We start from the raw sequence: 20,270 nt of genomic DNA on the forward strand, positions 1-20,270 counted from the left end.
TTGTTGGTAACAAGGGCCTCTACAGCTACTTCGGCGCAGGGGAGCCCCGACCCTTCAGTAGACCCCATTCAGCCGAAAGCCTATGCATATTTGTGAGGTATTGGAGACTCTGGGGCTCCTTATCATATTGCATTATGCCACTCAACAAAATACTGTCAATTTCGAAAATGTACAAAATGCATTGCTCATGTAGCATCATATGTGCTGTTTTTCTTTTGTGATATTCATTTGGTGTTCGTATTGAAAGATAATTCACCAGGACAGTCATTGGTTTGCAAAACACTTTTGTACTACTTTGTTAGGGTTAGTGGTACTGAGTTGCTCATTACATAGCTCCAAAAAGCAATCCTAAATAGAGAGACAAATTAAAGTCTTATTTTAAACTTCGTTAATAATATGTGCGTCACGTTTCCAGTGTTCTGCAATATTAATTTCAAATTACTGATTTCTTCACACAGAGGAAACTTTCTTAGGCCCATAATTTCTAGGGTGGTAATGTTTGATAATTAAAAGAGTCAAATGTTTACACTACATCCTGGAAGAATAAAGGGTTAGGTGTGGGAGAAATCATCCCAGACTAAAAGTGCAACAGAAATAATTGCATGCTGTTAGTATGGTATACAAACTACCTCAAATTCACAATGTGTTATAGCCAGTGGCTGAATTGGGCTGGCCCACTGCCCCACGCTAGATGCCTTTGTGGGTCGAATTAAAATGTGAATGACAGAACAGAGTAGTGGATGAAAGCCCCTATGTGTGTTTTATACATATAATTGTAATAAAACCAAAAGGTCTTTTTTAACACCACGTGTAAAAACGGGACACAGAGGGAGGACTGCAATCTGCCTGTCAGCATACAAGAGGGCCTACGTTCTTCCAGCACACACAAGGCTTTATTTATATATTTATAAATAAATAAATATTTGTTTTGAATATATAATAAATATATGCCAACAAGGGTGTGTCCTTTTCATAGAGCGTCTAGTTAATTATAATGTGTCATTGGTGTATACCATTACTTAAACAAATTATTCCATAATGAGACATGAAATTGTTTTGTTTGCTCGCAACTGAATATGACGCTATTTCTGCTAGATTATAAACTGATGCTAGAATTATTTCTGCCACTGGGTTTACAATGGGTTAGGTGGCAATAGTCTGGGGCTTGGATCTGCTCTTGTACAACCTGCAGCTGCAAATTTCTCTCTCCATAGTCTGTGCCTGGGTTTGGTTCTGCTAATATATGGGCCTGATATTTCTTCTCCGACATTCCAAACCGTGGCCTAGTTCTTTAAAATGTAATTCCAGGAGTGTGTCTGGTCCAATTATCTCTCTCATGCCTCTGAATCTGTTTAGCTACAGCTTGAACTGGAATACATTTCTGAGCAGTCACATCTTGGAGTGATTGTCACAAAAGCTGGAGCGTGAAGCTACTTTAGCGGTAGTCTGAGCCTCTGATTGTTTCTCCCATAGTATGTGTCTGCGTCTAAAATATTTCCAAACAAAACTACAGTCCTAATTTGACAATACACTACAAATACCAGAATGCCAAGAATAAGGTGGACTGATCCGGAAACTAGCGAGATCTCTCGTAGTGTAGACTGACGATCTAGTTGTTCCTACCAAATATAAATGGGCGTCGTTGTGCACACTAGTTTACCTGCTTCCACACGCACCATATCACCAGACTTAAAATAACTAAATACCAATAGCAAAATGTTTGTTGTATTAGCCAGTGGTGGCAGAATGATTACTTCCGGATCACTCAAATGTTAAATGTTTTTCGTACCTCTGTCTCTCCCACTTCCCTCAACGTCGGCTTGATTGATCAGAAACACGTGAATCAGGAATACACAGCTCCCTTCCACTAATTCGTTTGAGATACTTTGCGTGTTGCTGTGAGTTTACTCACTTTTAATAGAATCGCTCTTTTGATTTTCACGGAGACCGCCTGAATTGTTCCGTTGCCAAAAAGGTCTATACGAGGTAACACTCTGTTTTTTTTTTTTTTTATTGTGTGCAAAGATGTATGCTTTGACTTGCCCGCGTTAAAGGGAGGAATCCGGGGGTCAGCTGTATAAAAAAAAAAAACACAGGTAGGGTAGAATGACCAGGTAGCGGAAGTTTGCCAGGTCGCAATTTTTCATTTTTGTACTTTACATTTGCATATCATTTTTATCAGGTGAGTTAGTCCAATTAAAATGAACTAGGACTACAAGTCCCAGAATGCACTGATATATAAAACCAAAATCAGGGACTTGTGCGGTGGTATCACCATGACCAGGAGACATCTGGTCAATATTTGTGAGAGCTTAATGAGCCCAACGCTTGAGGGGCTATGAATGGTGCATGAACTCTTATCACGTGTGGCTCCTTTATGATTTTCTATCTTTTGGCCACCCTCCTCTTGTTTTCTGGAATTTGTTCACTGTTGTAAGTATGGATTTAGAAACCCAGCGTGGAATTAGGTGCTGACTACCGAGAGTACACACGTGGCATGATTAAACTTTGCCGATAAATTGAAGCTCTTACAAGAGGTCGACTCACTGTATTTTGCATCTAGAGATTAGTATTTGTGAATCAGAAGTGCTTTAGCTGATAGTGTGATAAGATGTATATTATCAACCAAAAGGCATCAAATGCTAACTTTTTGTGCAAACGATCAATTGATGTGTAATCCAAACTTGTTTTTCGAGATGTTTCTACACATTTTAAAATCTTGTTCTGAGGGCACCCTCTGTAAGTAAGTTAACACAAGATTCCAAGACACCGGACACCATTTACCAATTTTTGGCATTCATTTAAACTATTGCATTCTGGGAGTTGTATTGGTTCATGTTAGATAAACCATTTGGACGTCTCACCTGAAAACTATGTTTTTTAAAACGTAAAGACCAGGACTGGAACATGGTGTGGCTGATGGCACTATTTGCTTCGCCAATGCATGATTACTTCTAATACATTCAGAAATGTCAGTCATCAACTGCAGACGAAAACAAACAAATGCCACAACGTTATTTCTTTACAAAAATTGCATAAAACTCCACTTCGTGCAAACTAAGGGAACGTACCCAAGGGACTTCATATTATGAGGTGAAAGGGAATGACTGAAATATCTGCAGCAAAAACAAGTTAAAATTGATGTTGATGAAATGCATTCAGTTTGTCATATATCCCTGTAAGTGTTGGCCATTCCTAAAGGGTCTCAAATTGTGACACTGCCTCATGAATATTGAGGAGGCAGATCCCTTGGAACCCATGTGGGAATCGCAAACCGTGTTAAACACACTCTAGTAAATCGTGGTTTGTGATCTCCTAGTTGGGGAATCTCAAAGTTTAGCAACTAGGAAATAAACTATATTTTTCGTACATCTGGTCCAAAATGTCTATAAAGTGATGCTGTTGATCATAAGAATGAAAACCTGATTAAGGGCAACAGGCCCAGGGGTGTAACTCAGTCACGAACACTGGGGGAGGTTTGTGAGCTTCAGATTTCCCAACAATCACACTGGAATATAATGTTAAAATACATTATATGCAAAGCAGGGTGCACAGGAGAGGCTTAAGGGAGAGGAAGGAGGATTGGTAGGAGTATTAACTGAGAAAAACACAATATTTTGTAAAATAACCAAAATTTCTGAGGTGTTTCAAAACAGATGAGAGAGAGTGTGTGTGTTTTTATCACTGTATCCACACAATAATGTCAGGTGAAATCCTACAGATAACAAACCCAACTAAAATCACCTGTGTCCAACTATTCATCAGAAGGTAAATTTATTATGAGGGTGTAACACACCAAACACCACCCCTGAAGCTATGCCCCTGAATGGGCCCGTGTCTGGAGCAGTCAGGGGTCATCTATTTTATTATGTGCTATTCTTGTGCTTCTTCCCAGTCCTCTGTGTTCCTCCCTCTCATCCCATATGAAACATAGTCCAAGTACTGATGAGGTGCTTGGTGTGCTTGATGTTTCATCTGTGCCGAGCAGGTTGGTTGAAGGCAAGGTGATAAAGAAGAGACAGCAGAAGAACTAGCAGCAGGGGGAGATAAAGTTGAAGGAGTAATATGTGAGGTTGATTTAGGGTCACCAGGAACAAAAGATGGTGACATCCCCCGGTTGGGTGAGCATTCTTCTTCCGAGCCATCATCTGGATCAAATGGTTCCTCTGTGAATGTTAACTTCTAGGTATCACTTTGTAGTGGGTGGAAATGTGATCAACAGGGAGTGATGATGTGACAATCTCTCCAAGCTGTGATCATGAATTCCTTAATGTCAATGACGGGCAAGGCTATGGGTCCTGTTTGAAGTCCTATTTACAAGCGTTTTGATGCTTGATGAGCACCAGTCTTCCTCTGCTCAGATTGGAAGACTGAGCTGTGCATCCTTTCTAAGTGAACAAATTCAGCTTTTTCTTTTGGGTGGCATCACAGGGATGCATCTACCTGTATTTATGGGTTTGTTTCTTCTCTGAGAATTGTAGTGTGTATTTGCCTTCTTTACATAAGGTTATGAGGAGAGGCACCTGTTTTGGGGGCCCTGAGGCAACCATATTTTCGGGACCCCTGTTCAGAACAGCTTTTAATTTATGATCCAATTTCAGCTCTTAAATGTTCTCTTTGGCCAGCTTTCTGACAGTGCACATGCACACTGGTCCAAATTCTAAATGTGTTCACAGCTAATATTCATAGTGACGTGTGTTTTTATTATAACACAGCAGCTGCATACCAATATCATTGCAAATACCATTTGTGATTGCTCCCATTTCTCACATGTGAATTCCTGTTTCGATCTAACCAGAATTTTTGTATGGTTGTTACATGGTGTTGAACAACATAAGCATTTCTCAGGAAAATATCTTTAACAGACTCCCATAAATCATCCACCTTAAAAATAAATTAAAGGAAAACGATATTTAAAACAAGTTGTTTAAGAACTATTCAAAGTCATTAGGGCAAGACTCTGCAGGTCAGGGCTGGCTCTATCTGGGGGCCCCTTGAAAGGCTAGGGGCCTGGGCCAGAGCCCACTTTGCCCATGCCTTTAAACGTCTCTAGTTATGAGGAGATACACCTGTTGTGCTGTGAGACATGTATTGGTAATTGTGTAGCTCCCGGCAAAAATATTCAGAGACGGAACTGTGGGTCGTCTCAGCAATTTGAAGTTCTTTCTTCAGGATGGTCCTGAAGTGCTGAGCTATTCCTTTGTCTTTGATAGCAGAGCGTCAGCACTGGCAAGGTCACATCTAGATACAAAATCACCAAGGATGGTATCCTTTGATAGATGATGGAGTATCTTGAACTGCAGTCACAGTCTTACTATCCTCAGTGGCATCTTATTTTTCAAGTTCCTGAAAATTACATGTGACGTCTGATCCCTCATAACATAAAAGTTTTGATAACGTGAAATAGACGAATTGTGTTTAGGCCTAAACAGTGAGGTTTTCCTTTTCAGCTTGTAGGGAAGTCTTTACAGGATTCGTGAGACTGTGGCTGACATACCACAAAACTCAACTTCTAGTTTCGTGGCCTGTGTCTCTTTGATCTAGCACGTACCCTAATTCAACAGCACTTGCGTCTACTACAAATTGTTGTGTAGAGGTCAGATTCACCCCTTCCAAAACGACATTTTCCATGATTGAGCATAAGATTAACTTTCCTGACCGCTTTGATCAGTGTCCTCTTTGGACTCTACAAAACGAAAATGTCCTTTCTGTAAATTAGGCAACGTTTGTATTCCTTGAATCACATGTCCATGTCCTTAAAAATAAACACCTTTCCGGCAGAGGTAGTACTGAACTGGGGGGGGGGGGGGGGGGGTGTGTGCGTGCGTGCGTGCGTGCGTGCGTGCGTGCGTGTGTGTGTGTGTGTGGTTTTTTTTTTTTTTTTTTTTTTATATATATATATATATATATATATATCTCACTGAGACACAGCTCATTAACACTCCTGATTAACTCGGTTTCCTTTCTGATTTTTGTGGAGTCGTTATTTCGGCTATATATTCACCAATGTCCATTGCAAGGTATTCTAAGTTTTTGCAGTAACATGGTGTAAAACGCAGCAGATTCACGGCTTGCAATGGTGTGAAAGTGAAGAACCTCATTGTAGTTGTTGAAATCACTGTGTTGATTGTGCTCTTTCAATCTTGAAACAAGTGTCAATAGTCTCTCCTGGTTTTCGCATAGTTCAGTGAAATATATATATAACGTTTGTAGTTAGCAGTTTTCTTTGGAAGAAACTAGGTCAGCCCTGCTTTAGGGCTTTGTATGAAGCCATCTGATCGAGATGGTAGCAGTTTGATGGTCCGAGCCAGTGCAGGAGGCAGACCAGGCACCTCATTGTCAATGTGGAAAGCACAGGTGACATTCCCATCGCGCAACACTTGGGACATATTGTTTGCCGTCATGGACGCCAAGTGTTCATGTTTATTCTGTCCACTGGATCAGTAGGCCCATCTCCGTGCAGTACAACCACTTTAGCTGCCAAAATAAAGGTGGAATGGTACGGATCTGAGAAAGAGGGTTGTCTCCCTCTAAAGCCAAGATTTGAACTCACGTATAAAAATTGTTCAGACTTGTATGTTTAAATCTTTAATACTTGAACCTTTACTGTCCGAATCAAATCTTTGTTTTTCAGCCATAGCAGCATAGTGGTCCATAACAATTAACATTGTGTTTTTACATGCAATGACAATATAGTTAACCGTTAGCCCTTGTTATTGCATAAAATGCAGATAACCCATTAAATTCAAAGTAGTTTTAAAAGTTATGATTATGCCTGACCTTCTAACCGGACTGCTAGCACACAATTTCTTCTTTAAAAAGAATTAACCATGTCCGTACATTACATCAGTCAAATACGTGAATATAAAGTGCAAAGTCATGGTACACTCAAATTAGCCCCTCGGACAGCCACCCCTAAGTTCCCATCATTTGCCTCTAAAGGCAACTAGCACCATAAAGGAATCGCTGGAGAGGGCACTTAGTACATTTTTACAGTATCAATGAAGGAAAGTGTGTACTTAATTCAAAGGCTTTTGATGCTTGTGGGCAACTTAAAAAGCTGAAAACGCGAGTTTCAAGATAGTTGACCCTTTACTCAGCAGCTGAACCCCCTCCCCCCCCCCCCTCCCCCCAGGGTGTGATGGGCACACAAACCACCTATCTTGGGGACATAAAGACACAAAGTGTTATAACTAAGAGGTCATTGTCGAGACACCTGCATAAAATGCCAATGCAGGTCTAGTTCCCTCGGTGGGAGCATTCAAAGTTAGGAGGGAGTTTAGGAAACTCCGGTAAGATACTAATGCAGATGATGCTTTCTCCCGGTGATAGCATTCAATGCTTGGGGACACTTTAAGATACTGAAATCATACAATGCAATGCCTTGGCCCTACCCTTAAGGATAAGGCCCCCAGTGTCTACTGGAAAGAAGGACAATATGTCTTGGTACTAAAGAACATCAGGACAAGGTCCTTCCGCAGATAGGTCAAAATTAATAGAACTAAAAGTGCAAACGCAGTTGTGCTTCCCGTGGTGGTAGCCCGGCAGCCAGTCAGTGGAGGGTCAGTAGGAGAGAAGGTTATCTTTCCTAAAATAATGAATTGTGACTGGAGCTCAAAAACGACACGCTAAGACCATAAAGTGCAAAGGCAAATAAATAATCCAACAGACTGTACTCCACTGGGATTGATAAATTATTGCACTAGGCTTTTAGAAAAGAGTTGACTATCTACTGTGAAATGTATGTCTGAACAACGCCTGCTGGAACAACGAATGCCTGAACAACGAGGTCGGAACAACAACCTCGTTGTTACCACTAATGCCTTTACCACGAATGCCTTAACAACGATTTTCCGTTGTAAAGGCCTTAGTGATAGGCATCCATTGTTCTTGCATGCGTCCCCCCTCGCCCCCACTCCTAAAAATTACCGCAACCTCCCAACCCCCCACCTCCTCTCTAAAATTACCACAAACCCCACCCTACCACAAAACCAAAAACAAAAAACCCAACCCCCACCCCATCCCTGAAACCTAAAGTACCCCAACCTCCACCCCTAAAACTACTCCCACCCGCCCCTAAACCCCTACCCCCAAAACCTAAAACAACCCCACCCCTAAAATTACCCAACCCACCCCTAAAATCCCAACCCCCCGCCCTCGCCCCTAAAACTGACCCCCAACCTACCCCCAAAACCTAAAACAACCCCAACCCCCTCTTCATCCCTGAAACTTAAAGTACCCCGCCCCGAAAACTAAAACCTGCCCCTAAAACAGAAAATACCCCGACCCCCCCACCCCACTTACCTGAGTCGTCGCGTCGTCCTCCTCAGCCGACTCCCTTGTTTGTGCCTTAACCACGCATGTGCGTTATTCAGCACGTGTGGTTAAGGCACAAAACAATGAAGTCGTGGTTAAGGAAAGCATTGTTCCGCTTTCGTTAACCAGGACTTCGTTGTTCAGGAGTCGGCCTTAAGGGCGTTTCCCTCAACTGTGAGGCTCGGCATTGATGCTAACTTTGGTGATGTCCCTCAGATGAACCGTCCCTATTGCACGAAGTAGCATGGACTAAAACTCTATGGGGATATCTCCACCATTAATTTGCCTCTACAATTATGTGCACTGGGCATATAGGTGGCAAAATGGGTTGGCTAGATTGGGTGCTGGTTTCCTTCATTAAAGTGCAGGTGCTTGGGTATTTTCCTGAATATTTATTCTTCGTCTGAGGATCACAGATAAGTTGTGAGCCAGTAAAAGGGCTACCCCTATTGGAAAAGGCACAGAACAAACTCCAAAGTGTGTCATAGTTCTGAAAGGAAAATTAACAAGTGTGTAAATATGCACTTACAGTGACAATGACAGCACATTGGCCCTTTCCTTCTGGTACAGAATTGTAAAGCGGTTTATCCAGACATGTAATGCTTTTTGAGTATATTTGGACTTGGTTGCTCTAAGAAAACAGATGGATACAGTTCTGTTTTTGGTGACTCTATTAGAATGCCCCATGCTTTAATCAAATTTGCATGATTGAGGATTTCAACTGTAATTTTCGGAGTGGACCTTACTCTATCTGTGGATTCTCTTCCACAATGCTTATTTGTTTGATCAAAGCTTACTGCCAACATATAATTTAATCTTATATCTAGCAGGTCTGGCAGAGATCTTACAAGTTGCAGGATATTCCCTCTATTAAGGATGTCTTGACTCCCTTGTGATATTTCTTCTGGGGCGAATAGAAACAACTGCTCTTTAGTCATGGTATTGGTACCCTGAATTGCGTCAGGTGGGGTGCTTAACTGCTTGTTATTCCGCCTAGGTTCAATTGATGTTTTTCTCCTGATGTCCAATGGTGATGGTTGGGCCCTATCAAACCTCTGGTTTATTTCTCTTGCCCAAGGGTGTATAGTGTCAGCACTAGCTGAGCAGGTCAATATATTTGTTAAATCGAGTCGGGTCTGATCTTGGGAGTTTCCATAGTTTGGATGCAATTGTTTCAACCTTGATTTATTTAGCAAACAAGATCCCTCGTTTTCAGGGTGCATTCTTATGTGAGTTGTTAAGCTGTGACTCTGGGCAGCAAAGGCTTCAGCTGATTGTAGTTCCGCATGACAATTGTGTTTTACGTGTGTTACTTCGTTGGTTTATGTAGCTCACTTGCTCAACTTGATCAGGCCCAGTTTCTTTGGTCACCTGAGCGATGACTATTTCGTGTTGCTGTTCATCCTCGTGCGCAGTGGCAACATTATATCCTCCACTTTAGAACGTATTAGCCCAATATGGGTTAGTATATTGATGGAGGAATTATCCTAAATCCTACTGGTACTCTATGTGAATGTAGGGTGCACTCTTTGCTACTCATCAGACCAGCATTGTAATTTTCAAAATCTTCAGTTTGATCGCCTATTATTGCTTTTCTGCATATCTGTTTTGTGCCTTCACCTGTTTCTTGGGTTTTTACGCCTACCGAGTATGGAAAGATTGCGATGGAGATAGACGAATGGAAAGGGGCTTTAATATTTTTGAACCACTATTTCTGAAATTGTTTCCAAAGGTGCTTAGCATTGGAGTTGGCTTAATCATCTTCCTTCCTACCTTTTTGTCAGGAATAGGAGGTGTCTCCATGATAGGCATGTGGGACTTTTCAGAAATTGCTGTTGAATCCCCTTTACTGGTGTGGGTATTAAGCTGATTCACTGTCTTTTGCGTAGGAGATGCTACCTTGAAGATAGTGGTTGAACTAGCAACAGCTGGTTCTTGGCTGGCATATTAAATGTTTGTCAAGTTTTGCCTGCAATCGTCTATGATGTAATTTATAACCTTTTGAACTTCAAACAGGGGAACACAGCTTTGGTTTTCTTGCGTCCCTTGGTTGGGCTGTGTCACTATTGAAAATGTAAATTGCTTTGTGATCACCAATTACTCATTTATTTTTGAAGACTGTCGTAATCTCTTCAGCGATTCTATCCAACTTTTTTGCACATGACCTTTATAATGATCTGTATCAGTCGTTCTAATGGATACTCATTGGGGCCTTGATCCAAAAGTTATGCACCTGTTTCATAGCTTGCATGTTGTAGCCGTTGACTGTTGTCGGGCAAGTCATTATCAAAAGGTGTTATACTTCCCAATTGTGAGTCAACCCTTTTTTTGCCTGGGTTGTTCTATACAAGAAACTCCTCATTAGAAAGAATAGATTAATCCAGGTGCTGTATATCAAGAAAATAAGATTTGTTTTCAGCTTTAGAAGTATGGGACAGTAGTGTTTACCATGAGGGTGCTATCGTAGGGGCCAAGTTTAGGCATGTTGATGCAATATCCGTGACATTTATATCTGAGATTGAGCCAGAAAAGTTGACTTGGCCAGAAGTTAGTGAAATTCTGTGAATTCTGCAATTTCTGTAAGGGATCCTGAAGGTACCCAGGGCATACATCTGTTCACATCCGAACCAGGTTTTAAAGGAGGTGAAGTTTCTGGAAGTGTTTCTAGTTTTACCTGGTATGATGTTGCTCTACCTGCTACCTTGTTTGAAACCTGTATTTTCTTGAGATGATGTGAGTTGCAATGCTCCAGGGACAACCGCTGTAGCTTGTGCATTTTGCGCTTTTCACTCACTACATGGCTGAGGCAACGATTTGGGTGCATGAGCTCTGTGCTCCTCGTGGGGAATTCCAGTTAGAGCGTCATGACTGTTACTGTCAATGATGTTTAGTTGACCAGTGCTCCTGGAAAGGAATGGTAATTTAAACGTTGGCTAGGATTTTAAGGGCAGTCTGTTGGAGCCTTTCGTTATGTGCTACTTGAGGAGATTTTGTCCCATTCTGAAGGGAGTAATGCAGTCTATGAAACAATTAGCATTGCCTTCGGCGGCCTTGCATATAGCTCTGCTTGCTGGTGTGGTTGAGTCCAAATCTTGTGTCTCCAAGCTTGGAATAATAGAACGAGTGATATATGTAGGGGACGATGGAATCACTACGTTCTTTTGGGATACATTTTGCAAGGACCCAGTGGGCCTTACAGCCAGCAAATTGGAAGGTTCTAGACTTTCTGTACAAGTGTTAAGCCACATTTGGTCAGCCTTTGCCTTTTTTGCCCTTAGTTTCCCCGTTGTTTCACACATCATGCCCTTGTAGCCCACTGAGGTAAGAAAGTTTGATGCAATGCCTATAATAGTGGTTATGACACAAGTTTTGTCTAGTTATTGTGAAGGTCCTTAGAGCTTTGGTTCTTTAGTCCTTCGTTTTCCCTTTTATTGTATTTGGCTTCTCTTCTCCTTGCTATTTTCTGGATGAGTTAACTTATTTTTGTTTTTATTTAATGGTTTAGTTAGCTTACTTAATAGTTGATCGTTCTCTCTGCACTGCTAAGTCCTTATTGAGAGCAATGTTGCTGTCTGTAATAACGATGCACAAGAAAGGGAGCTATAATGGGGGCCTAGGCGTCCATGATCACTCCTTAATACTTGAAGCTCCCAGCGATGATCAATATGGTCATACTCACAGTTGTCTGCCTCCCTTTTTTTCCTCTCTGGGATCCTTCTGATTCAGTCAGCCTTGTCCAGACTTTTTGCAAGACAGTCTTTCAAGGCCTCAAACTCCAAAACTTGGGGTCCTCTGGGCACCTGTACTAGTATTTAAAATTTGGTTGGTGATGGCACAGGCTAGTCTGTGATTTCCTTCCAAGGAGGGGGGCTGAACAAAAGAATGGATGGAGGAGCAGTTGATGTGCAGGCTGCATCAGCACCTAGGCAGGCCGCCTCCGCCTGTCACAGCTCTCAACCCTGTAGTGCCGGGTCTAACACACAACAACCTCACCCTCACTGCTCTCTCCTTACCTCTAGCCCTCCTGGCCACTTCACACAAGGTGGTGCCTGCCTGTCACCTGCACCTCACCTCCTACCCAGATCTGTGTCACTGGCATTGAAAGAAGCAGGCACAGCTGCTGGCGGCAAGCTGGTAATAAACTAGGACAGGATCTGGGGTTGAGGGAGCTTCACTACAAGAGAGTTCTGACTGGCTGCTGGCTTCCTCTCTGTCCACTAGATCTGTGACTGGGTGGCCAAGCATTGGGCGAACAGCAGTAAGCTGTTAGCAGGCAAACAAAGACGAAGACTGCATCGGCAATGGAGGTGGCAGCAGGCCGGCTCCCTCAACGGGCAGGCTGAAGCTCCAGGCCTCTCAAAAAATACTTCTTGCTACACATTTGTCCACCACACCACTGCTCCTTTCTCCTTAATTCTCCTAGTATGTGTCACATAAACAACCTTTATTATTACAGTGAGCGTTCTGAGAAACTGGTGAACTGTGAACTCACTGTGGCAGTCGGACAGCTGTTACTGAGGTGGTCGGACCGCCACATTACAAGATTGGTGGTCAGACCTCCAACTAACCGCCGTCTCGGCCAGGATCCATGATCCTGACAGGCTGACGGCAGTCTTGGTTGTAAACAGCCAGGGAGGTGCTTAACTCCGCACTGCCCTGTTGATTCCAACCTTGTTCTCCACCAGCCTTTTCATGGCGGTTTACCCACCATGAAAAGGCTGGCGGAGAACAAGTGCAGGGCCCCCCCACTTAACATCTTTGGAATGTACACTGTCTGTTTTGCAGACAGTGTGCATACCGAAAGTGCTGGTCGGCCCCCTCTGTGCTACAAGATAGCACTCGGCTCGCTTAAAGGAGCCGAGTGCCATCTCGTTGCACTGTTCCCACTGATCAGACTTGCGGGAACGCTCTATTTCAATGTTTCCACCCGTCACTTGGGTCCCAACGAAGGACTGCAGAACTCGCGGGGAGGACGCCACTGCCATGGCACCATGACCCCTGCACCCTATTACAAGGTTTCCCAAGTGACCGGTGTAAACCATGTAATAGGATGTAGGGGTCATGGTGCCATGGCAGTGGCGTCCTCCCCGCGAGTTTGGCAGTTCTTCGTTGGGACCGGCAAAATCAATGAGCACCTAAGTCTTGGTTTGATAGTAATTATACTATGCTTGGTAACTTGTCAAAGGTTGCATACACAAATTTGTTGGTAATCAGACAACAGTGTTGTACTTCCCCCTTGTATTAGTAAGTTTAATATATACCAACATTAAATACTTTTATACAGTTGCTACAGAAAGATAACATCTTGTGGATGAACACCAACTTTCTGCAAACCTGATTAATTGACTTTTTTTTTTTCTCTTTTTTTTTTCCATTGTAAGTAGTTTCATTACTTTCTGCTTTTGCTAAACCTTCAGTCTACAGATGTTATTACATTCATAATTGTCAGTGCATAAACCAGTGTTTGTTAATAAAGCCCAAAAGCACACCAATGTCTTGGAGTGACGTAGACTTTGGTGCTACATTATTGGACCAATCTTTAGTACATATGAGATCACTTTCAATGATCAGAACTGTGACATTCGCCCTAAGAATGATAGACATGGGTCAAAGGTTCAAAAGTTTACATAATAATTTATAGGCAAAATACATAGAATGTGCCAGCAATAAGTTTAGCAGCAAAGCATATATGCCTAAAGTATAAAGGGACTCAGTAATGATCTATGAAAACTCCAGGGCCGATTCACCTCGTAAGAGGGCAACATAGGGTATTCCAGGGTACAGAGGAAAGTGAATCCTTTTATAGGACTTTAGGCAATGGTTTTCATGCATAACTATACATATACTTGGGGCATACGATACACCCCAATGAGGAACAAACAAGAATAAATATTTTACTTCAGAATACCTTTGAAGATTCTCTTAGTTCTATTGCATTGGATTTTGTCTTTCTCACAGTTTATTCAAGCATTATAGTTTATACATTGTACAAATGATAGCCTGACACAGTTGGGATGTCCTTAGTTAGGTACAGTGTGCGGAGAAGTTCCTGAGAACAATCTGTTTATTTGTGTAAAGCTGGCAATTCTTTATGTAGACCAATTAACAACAGCACTAGTCATCACATGATGTATTACTACATCAATTGAAGATGGAGGACCTTGTAGACACAGTTTGTTAGCATAAGCTCAGTTTGTGATGTATTTAACATGAGCAAAAAGAAAAAATGGCTCTCACATCATTTATGTATAATTATTTGTTTGCATGAGAGATGTCACTAAGGATTAGAACAGTGTCTTCAATCCAACAACACTAGTTATTCTTGAAGAAAGCAAAAGATGGAATACTGTATTTCTCAAGTATATTTGGCAAGTGAATTCTCTTATCGTGTGTACCATCCTGCATCTTCTTTCAATAGGCTTTTTAAAATTGTAATGCATTGATTGGTATTTTAAAGGAGCCTTCAATTAGCTATACTATACAATACTTGTATTTTCATAAGGAGGAAAAGACCATTCAAACTCCTGAACTGAGATTAAACTGTATGTTAAATCTCTTTACTCAATATTCTCTGATGGCAGTGGTGCCACCACCAGTCTCGAAGGGGGATACGGGGCAGTGAGGGTGACTGGGCAAACAAAACAAAAAAATAATAATTATAAATAATTAAAATAATAATAAAAAAAAACTTACCTGTCAGCCGCCTCGCTCCTCTTCTTCCCTTCAGGTGGCGTTTGTGTCTCAACACTCCCTATGGCACCAGCATACGCTCCCCCATGCAATCATGGGGCTGCTCTCATGCTATAAATAGCATGAGAACAGCACCAGGATTGGTCAGAGCGGCTTGTTCTGCCTCTCAGACACTGCATGGGAGTCTGTGCAGTTTCCACAACGGGTTGGAGAAACCTAAATGCGCATATCTGTTTGGCCGGCCTAAGACCTTGGCCTTAGTGCACTGACTCCACTCCTCCTCCCCTCCTCTCATGGCCCATCCCTGCCCCTTCCTTCACATGCCTGTTGAGCCACTAGCCGAAAAATAAAACCATAATAAACTATTTTTTTATTTTTTAGCTGGCTCTTAGCCAGGGGGCGACACGTCTTCACCATTGTGAAGGAGCCACCCCTATCCGATGGTAACTTAAATTACTTAATTTAGAATTAACAAAGTCATCCCTAAAGTTTGATTGTACTCTTTCATTACCTGCAAGGAAGAGTGCAGTGCAAACATCGCTTTATAGTGTTCTATTCATGCATAAAACTGACTGTTTACAACCATGAAATCAGTGTATTTTATTAATGTAATGTTTCTTACTTTAAATGTTGTCTGCATCTGTTTCTCTAATTTTCTTAGTTGCTTCCCTGGCAGCTTTTTGCACTTTGACCGTTGCAGTTAGAGCAGTTAAGTCTCTGTTGTGTCTTTTCTTCTTGGAGGTTTGATTTAAAAAATGAAATGTCTATATGTTGCGCTATAGTGTAAAATGAGTACGTTTTGACCCAGTTGTGACAAAGCTCACCTGCCCTTCAAGTGTCAGCGTGTATTCTGTTATACCCAGGATCCACTTTGATTGCTAATGGTCATGTGTACTTCTAGTAAATATTTGATGTAAGTTTCTGAGCGAATTCCAAGCCGAAGGTACTTTAGATTCCACAGAGACGTGTTTTAAATGTTCTATTGGCAATTAACATTTACATTTCTTCATTACTCTGTCCTCTTCTGCGCTCCCAGTTTGAAAAGTGAGAATACATTTGTTTGTGGTTTAATGTATCAACAATTGATCAATATCATAAAAAACAAAGCAGGTAGTCTATTGAATTGTATCATTCAACAAATTTAGGAAAGCAACATGCAGGAAATGTTTCAAAACCCTGAATTTTCCAACCCTCGGTACCACAGAGTGACATATTTGGAATTGTTTTATTCTAAACCTTAAACCTGTAATCAGTGTTTTCATTTAAGAAATACACTTAATGTAACAATTTGGTAATGTTGTTTTAGAATCATATTGACCTTTCAGTGTAACTTTGTAATGAGGAATGTCTGCAATAAATTTAGGTATAAGCTCCCAGAATGGGCAGTTTTTTCCACTAGTGATATAGGAATACTATCTTCGTAGCATTTGAAAAATGCAGATCCCAATGGGCACATCTACTGCAGCAAAACATTTGCTTATAATTTTCCACTAAGAGGAGGACTAACATCATTCATGGAGGCATGTGATTGTAAAACATCCTTGACTAGCTCTCTATCTTAGTCACTTGTGAAGGTATCTGAAAGCAAGGTGTTTTCTAAATTCAGACAAAAAGTGTGTTAAACTTGAAAGGTCTCTACTCGTCTTATATTTTGATATCTTAATTCCTACCAATACACCATCTTGCTGTGAGTTAACTTGCATATTTGCTTGACATGCTCCTGATGACTCTGTAATTCGGTGTTCAGTTTTTTGCTATTACATTGGATCCTTGACTTCTAGAAAGCATATACAATTCGCCGTTCGAACAAGAAATACCACTATAACAAATTATTTACATAGGACTGTGCCACAAATCTCACCACACTGGCCACTGTAGGAGAATTAGCTATTTACAATGGCTGCACTGGGAAAGGGGTCCATCCTTTTCACCCCTCTATAGGACAAGTGTCCTTACTTTATAACCTAACAAACACCCAAACACAGAAAGCAAATTACATTTAATCATATGGATTAAATACACTGAGTCTTTCACATTCAATTCTCATATCTATCCGTGATCTTCTCAATCAGTGTTTTTATATAAGAAATTCCAGAAGAGTCTCCACTTTTTATTTATGAAAATTATTTATTTTGTGATCCTCGAATCTCTGCAATAAATAGCCAACGTGTTACGTCCAATTCAGGGCTCCTACTTGTATGTCCTTCATAGTGTCATGTTATGTGTAGAATCCAATGTAAGATTTCTTCAAAGTGTTCAATGAAACGTTACAGCACCCATCAAAAGCGTGGTATAAGTAAGTATTCTGCGATCTGTATCTATCCTTTTTTAATGGTAACAGTTCTCAGACAGAAATATAACTATGATAAACCCATACAGGAGTGATAAATGGTAACACTATCCAAGCCTAAATTTAGGGTAACCTCACGTACAATCTTAGTCTGCATTTAACTTTTTTTTACCATCTGTTTTGCTGTGCCATTCCTGGCATAGTCTTTTCTGCTACATTCTCAAACTTTTCAATTAAATGGTTCCTATGGATGAAATGTCTCACATTCTGATGAGTCTTGTTAGATTCTAACACTGGAAATAATCAAATGTTCATTTACACTTTGATTCTAAAGGTGGTGCGTATGGTAAAGTTAATTAATTACCAGTCATTTTGTTGCTAATCATTTGTTGACTAGTGGTTGGACCTGATTATGCTTCTGTTTTAGGATTTTCTAATGGGACACATTCTGCAACTTTTTCAGCAATGTCACATTTAGTGGTGACTTTGCACTTGTCTGCTGTACGGGATGATCAACATGATACAGCTCTGTTGTATCAATGGAAATCAGTCTTGGTCTTCCTCCAAGGTAACTGTTTTACAGTCACCATTTTTTGTTGCCCTCATTAGCACCGTCACAGGTTCTTGACAGGCAAGGCCAAACACTTCCTTCAATCCCAATCCCTCGATCATCAGTTTGCCAGCATATGGTAATCAGCTGGTGACTGGGTATTACTCTGGCACTGTAGTCTGACTTATTCCATTCCAGGCAGGCTGAAAATTGTTTAACAGTTCAAGATGTGGTTCATAATGCAAATCCCTTCCCTTCTGGAAGGTCTGGTACATATATTTTGACAATACACAGCATTTCATAAGGCGTACAGTTCAACAAAACAAGCCTTGGCATATTGTTTAAAGCTCTCAGTTCACTATCTAAATTCCTTAGCCAAGGTACACTATTATCCAAAACCTTCTCAGCCAAGGCTTTTTTTAACAGTTTACTCTTTCATCTTTTTGTTTTGGTCCGGGCCTAGAGAGTTGAGAGAGCTGGAGACTTGCTCCCACCACAACACGTGCCTCAACCAGAACTCTTGGAGGAAAAACCGCTGTTGATCAAAGTGATATAAATTAACTTCCATCCTTTTTTAAATTTCATATATTTTTTGGACCTGTGCAAGCTGTATCCAGATACTGTGGCCACACCCACTTAAAATATATGAATGATTTAAACTCTACCAGGATGTATTTGTATCAATCGACAGCCTGGAATGGACCAACATGTCCAGGTACACTATTTGGAAGTGAGGCAGTGCCTTTTCTAATGGAGTTTGCTGTAGTCCCTCAATCGTAGTATACCTTAATTGTTGTTAAATTTGAAAAAGCAATATGTATTACAATGTATGCACAGAAGCGTTATTGATAGTCTTTTACAAGTAAGTAGATCTTCTCCCTTAAGGAGCAGCTTTAATTAGAGTTGATTGTTTAGACTCAGTTAGGTTGTGATTTCCCCATTTTGGGAATGTTAATTCGAGGTGCCCATCTTGCCCCAGGAAGTAATTGTAGTTTTAAGGGAAGCCAAGAGAGGGAGCCTTTTTTTTTTGTTTGATAATTGGACTGCTGAGTACAAGGTTAATCGTAGTTTTCCACTGACTAACCACAGTTACTGTACATACCTGGAATTGTATGGCAGATTTTGCAGCTTGATCTGCCATAATTGCCTTTGATGTGTTTACTCTCCTACATCTGCTGCAAAATATAAATGTGATTTATATGTAAACTGTGTTGTCTGTCATCATTATTGAAAATGCAAGTGAATCCTGACTGATTAGGAACTATTCTAGTTACTACATTCTATATAATGTCTAGTTTGCAAAGGGGATGTTGCAATCCTGTCTCTTCGAGGTTTCAGCTAATGAGAAAATGAAGTGGTGATCCAATCACTAGATGGTTTTAGAGGTGCCCCAAAGTGAAGTGGGGGGAGTGACATCCCTTAATGGCCTCGTAGCTGCTCTAATGGTATTTCTGTGGGTATCTGGATAAAACTCCACTCACAGTTAGAACATTTACCCAATCACGTATGAGAAGGCACAACAGTTGAGCATCTGAAAGATCCACTGCAAATGGACAAATGGTTCACAAACTTGGGAAATGGCCCAGGAGAGATAATAGTTCTAGACAATATGAGGACAGAAGGGAACATACCTGTGGGTTGCTGTGGAGAGAATCTTATCCCTTTGACATGGACAACACCAGGATGCAGGCAGGCCTTGGTGGGGAGCAGAAAGTTTGGGGCGACTATACTCCTGGTGCTCTGCCTCCGCACTCCATCGGGGATCTCTTTTACAACTCTGCTTAGTTCTGATCTGTTTTTCAGCGTTAGATGTCTGCTTCTGCAACAGACAGATCATCAAGCCTAGGTACAGGAATACATCGGGTGCATTTCTAAAATCATTAGTTTAGATTTTTTTTTTTTCTTCCTCCCTCAACAGCCACACGATGGTTGGTCACATTTATTAATTCTGCTAGATTCTTAGGTTGCCAGCTGAGAGTGTGCAGTTGGTTCTGCATGCTAGGTAGCAATCTCTGCAGAAAAGCAACACTTACAACTTCTGGAGCTAGTTCAGTGTATAGCGTATACTCAAGTATCTTTGGGGGATTTTCCTTTTCTGTTTTGGCTATGGTTTGCAATCTTTGTCGTATCTGTCTTGACCGGCTGCATTCCATTATGCCATTCAGCAACCCAGCCTTTTCTGCTGAAGGGGCTTGTCGCGGTTAACCACCCTTCACTATCAACTGGCACCTCACTTCACTTGACACTACCAATCTCAACTCATTCACACTTGCCAAGTTCTATATATCTACTTCAAGACCATCTGTAATTTGTGATGGATTTTAGTAGGTTTTTCACCAATGCTGGAACTGTTTAATGTTAATCAAATGAGCTGGGAGGCAGGGCACATGTACCTTTAATTTACCTGTGGGACCAGGGTAATCC

At 41.2% G+C, this 20,270-nt stretch overlaps 1 long non-coding RNA gene across 1 annotated transcript in view; it reads left to right on the top strand.

The window, feature by feature from the left end:
* Positions 1–1,594: 1,594 nt before the first annotated feature.
* LOC138266629 (uncharacterized) overlaps positions 1,595–20,270 on the top strand; it is an 81,685-nt gene continuing 63,009 nt past the window's right edge. The window contains exon 1 of the long non-coding RNA XR_011199586.1: positions 1,595–1,986. This is a non-coding gene — a long non-coding RNA (uncharacterized lncRNA). The remainder of the gene's footprint in view (positions 1,987–20,270) is intronic.

This window comes from Pleurodeles waltl, chromosome 11 (genome assembly GCF_031143425.1).
Source record: "Pleurodeles waltl isolate 20211129_DDA chromosome 11, aPleWal1.hap1.20221129, whole genome shotgun sequence".
NCBI lineage: Eukaryota > Metazoa > Chordata > Amphibia > Caudata > Salamandridae > Pleurodeles > Pleurodeles waltl.